This window comes from Panthera leo, chromosome B4 (assembly GCF_018350215.1).
Source record: "Panthera leo isolate Ple1 chromosome B4, P.leo_Ple1_pat1.1, whole genome shotgun sequence".
Classification (NCBI taxonomy): Eukaryota; Metazoa; Chordata; class Mammalia; order Carnivora; family Felidae; genus Panthera; species Panthera leo.
In genome coordinates, this window is record NC_056685.1 from 55,083,959 (window position 1) to 55,088,668 (window position 4,710).

Below are 4,710 nucleotides of genomic sequence, written 5' to 3' on the forward strand. Positions count from 1 at the left end.
TGATATATGGTTCACGGGGGTTTGAGGAGCAAAATTGTTGGTGAAAGAAGCTAGGAAAATCTTTTTCCCGGCCTTTCAGTGAACATCTCTGGACAACCGACTTAATGATACAGACAACCCTGTCTATGCACAGAAACCATGCCTATTTTGTTCAGCATTGTGACCCCTGTGACAAGTAGAGGGATTGGCAAACAAGAATGTAGTTTTTTGGATAAATGAGATGAATGGTGTATGGGGTTAACAGCCCCCTGCCTTTTTAGAATTTTTAAAAGTTTATTTATTTATTTTTTTAGTAATCTCGACACCCAATGTGGAGCTTGAATTCATGACCCCAAGATCAAGAGTCACATGCTCTTCTGACTGAGCCATGTAGGCGCCCAACCCTTGCCTTTTTAACGCAGCACAATGGTGGCCATTGTTGGTCTCTGCATCCTCGCATCTCTTCACTCTAAGGTTCTCTGACCTCATTCTAGCAGGGGAAATGATTTCCTAACTCATCACTTTTCTAAGAGTGCTCTCCCCAGCATGCCTGGTACATTCTCCTTCCCAGCCACAGATCACATGTGGAGCTATTCTTGGGTTTTGGAACTATCAGCTCCTGCCAAGGTGTATGGAGCAGCTGCAGAATTATATAACTAACCGTGTTCATCCACCTTCCTGTTGCAATGTGCCCTTTGTCTTACCCTGTTTATCTTATGGCCAGATTTCTACAACTGGCCCTGAACACAGAAGTAGAATTTGGTTTGTGTCATTCTAAAGGAATCCTTGGGGACAAATAATATCCCAAATTTGCAGTTGTTCTCCCCATTCCCACTTGTTTGTCCTTTTCTACTTGATTGAAGCACTCTTGCCTCTTCACCCTTGAGTATCTCAGATAGCCCCGCTGAAGCCAGCCTCCCCCATCAGTCTACCTCAGCTCAGTTGCCTGGCAATAAAAAGCACTGGAGAACACAGTGCCTTTAGAAGACCTCTAAAATTTTGTTAGCATTATATTCCATTCTCGTTTCCATGACGAGTTAAATGAGAAAGAGCTATTATTCATCCATCATCCTGGTATATCCTAGCTTTAAAGGCATCACCTATACTGGCTATGAACCTCAACCCTGGTGCTTGTTAATGCTGGTGTCTGGGGTCACTCAGAGGGTGCACATATTAGTCAGGGTAGGACTGAGGAGATTTTCTTGTTTGAAACTCAACACTGTGGTCAACTGTTGATTTAAGTTGGCCTTGGGGTGCATAATCTCCATGGAATAGAGGGCCTGCCACAGGCCTAGAATAATAGAAATTAGTAGAAAAAGGACAAATGGAAAATTATTGCTTCCTTTAGTTACTTATGTCTATGTTAAAATCTTTCATAATTTTGGGGACATTTACTGCCATCATCTGTTCAAATATTTCCTCTGCTTCATTCTCTCTGGACAAAGAGTGTGATGTATTTACAGAAAAGAAATAAGGTCAGAGACGCTGGCACAAAATGAGTTAGGAGTGAGTAGTGAGATGACACTGGAAAAATGGGCATGGATCAGCTTATACAAGTCCTTGGTGGCTAATGGTAAGAGTTCAGATTTAATTTTTTTTTTTTATAGAAAATTTCAAGTATGTACAAAACAAAGAGCTGTATAGCTATTTCCCATATACCCACTACCAGTTGCAATTACCAATTCATGCTCAAACCTTTTCCCTTTATATCCCTACTTGCTCTCCTCCAATGCACCAGAAATATTATAGCAATATCTAGATACAGTTTTATTTACAAATATTTCAGTATTATTGAAAGATAGGCACTCTTCCTGACATAACCCCAATACCATTATCACACCTGAAATATTAACAAGTATCCCTTAATAACATCAGTATTCACATTTTCCCCATTGTGTCAATTTATTTCAAAAAAAATTTTTTTTTAAAGTAAGCTCTATACTCAACATGGGGCTTGAACTTATGACCCAGAGATCAAGAGTCACATGGTCTACAGACTGAGCTAGCCAGGTGCCTCTCAAAATTGTTTTGGTTTGAACAAGGTTCTAAGTAAGGCTCATACACTGTAATTGGCTAATATCTCTCTCAATTTTTTTTTTTTAATCTGCAGGGGTCCATTACTTTTCTTCCCTTCTTGTAATTTATTTTTTGAGGAAACTATATTTTGCTGATTGTAAATCTGTGGTATCATTTTGTATATTTCTGTAGTTTCAGTAATTTGGTAGTTAGATTTAGACTCTTGATGAGATTTGGGTTTAATTTCTCAGGCGAGAATACTTGGTAAATTTTGTGCACTTACCTCAAAGGGCATCTATTGCCAGTTGATTCTCTTTAGGGTATTTTAGAAGTCGTTATTAATCATGGTCTAAATCCATTAACTCATTAGAGTTTGCAAAAGAGTGATCTTAGAATATCACTATTCCACCATTCCTCTTTTTAAATTAACTAGAATATTTCTATCTAGAGAAACTTAGCCTCATTAACCACTTAGTTACTCTGAAGGATAATTATATAGAAAGAGCAAGATAAAGTTTGATTCCTTCCCTTTGTTAACTCATTTTAAAAATAATTTTATTCCCTATCATTCTCCAAAGATGGCCAATGAGTTTGCTTGTTTGCTTCATTGAGTATCATTTTTAAGCCATGAATTATACTTACTTTACAAGATTGCATTTATCATTCTTATTGATGTTCTAATTGTCCAATGTTGAAGCTGTGGAACATTTTTCAAGTTGCCTTATAAGTCCTTTGGAAATGATCTTGGCAGTGTTTCTTGCTTTCTGATCCCACAAGATAGTTCAAGATTATTTTGTAAATTTCTTGCTCCAGATCTGGAACAAGCCATTTCCCCAAGAAGCTCAGGTTCCATCTAGTGGAAAATAATGTTTAGAGACCACAATCTGGGCACTAAGGGTACACCTACTATTGTGCTGGTCATCATTTTTCATTTTTTTCAGAGGACAGATTTAGAGAATCCTTTAAATCCTTTTTTTTTTTTTTTAAAGAATTCAGCTTTTTATTTAACAAGTTACAGAGAGGTTAATTCAAAAAGACCAAAGTACGTGTTATCATAGACTTCTCTGACTATTTTTTTCTTTGCTTCCACTTTCTTCTCCTCAGCTGGGGCAGCCATGGTGGAGGGAGCAGGACCTCCCACTGGTAAAGCACCAGCTTCACACCCAAAGCAGAGCTCGAGTTTAACCCATGCAGAACTCAAGTTCATGAACCCATGAGATCGTGACCTGAGCCAAAGTCAGCTTAACTGACTGAGCCACCCAGGTGGCCCTAAAATATTTAAATTAAAGCATTCACATGGTTCTCAACTCAAGTTAATAGAATAAGCTATACTGTATTAATTTAATTTACTTTTTTTTAAAGAGAACTTTTAAATTAACTTTTATGTACAGAAAACTCAACAGCACACAATTAGCCCAGTTTTGTGGGTAGTTCTTCAGCCTTTGCCTTTTCCAACTTGGCAATGCAAACCACAAACTCTGGACCCAGCATGTTGCCTCCCCAGTGATGGCAGATAATATCAGATCTGTCATTGTAATTGGTCCTGATAGCTTCTACCAGCTTAGCCTGAGCTCCTTTGTCTTCCGGGTTAACCTGTGTGAAGACGACAGTGGTGCAGGTCTTCCTGTGGATGCGAGGCCCCAACCTGGTCTTCCTCTTGATGATGCAGTAGGGATCCCCCATCTTACCACACAGGGCAGGCACAAAGACACACAGCTTAATGGGATCCACATCATGTGCAATCACTACCAGCTGAGCCTTCTTGTTTTCCATCAAGGTGGTGACAGTATTAGCCCCAGCTCAAAGGACAGATGGCAGCTTTCTTCACAGCCCAGGTCAGCACTCTCTGCTTCTTCTCTTGCTTTATCTCTGGTCTGTATTTGTGGACTAGCTTAAGCAGCTGAGTACCTGTTTTGCATTCCAAGGCCTGGGGGAACTGGTTAATCGTGGGAGGCACTTTTAGACATTTATAGAGAAGAGTCCTTTGTCACTGTAGCTGGATGCAGTGGACTCATTGGACAAAGTGGGTGAGGTCTCTTTTAGGCTAGATGTCCTGACCAATGCCAAAATTCTTAGGCGTTTTCTCAAATAGGGGATTGATCACTTTCTTGGCCTCCTGCTTCTTCAGACAGCAGGGACCAAGGCTGTCTTCTTCCCCCAGCCTTGTTTCCTTTGGCATCTTGGATGGTAGAGGAGGGCTCTTTATTTATCTTTTTTTTTTTTTTAATTTTTTTTAACGTTTTATTTATTTTTGAGACAGGGAGAGACTGAGCATGAACAGGGGAGGGTCAGAGAGAGGGAGACACAGAATCTGAAACAGGCTCCAGGCTCCAAGCTGTCCCGCACAGAGCCCGATGCGGGGCTCGAACTCACGGACCGCGAGATCATGACCTGAGCCAAAGTTGGCCGCTTAACGGACTGAGCCACCCAGGCGCTCCTATTTATCTTTTTTAAAGTAAGCTGTAGGTCCAATGTGGGGCTTGAACTCATAACCCTGAGATCAAGAGTCATATGCTCTACTGATGAGCCAGCCAGGCACTCCAGAATAAGCTATATTTAAAGAAGACTAGCTTCTATTCCTGTTTTTTTCCACCCTATATTCCATATTGTATAGCCTAGTGGTAAGTATTTAAAGATTTTTGTGATTAATTTTTCTACTGGTGTTTTAATATAAGTATGTATGTGTAAGACAGTAGTTCCACCTGTGGTGAGTAT

At 40.0% G+C, this 4,710-nt stretch overlaps 1 pseudogene; it reads right to left on the reverse strand.

Annotated features, from left to right (window-relative positions):
• Positions 1–3,405: 3,405 nt before the first annotated feature.
• Positions 3,406–4,174, reverse strand: LOC122224339 (annotated as a pseudogene).
• Positions 4,175–4,710: the final 536 nt, after the last annotated feature.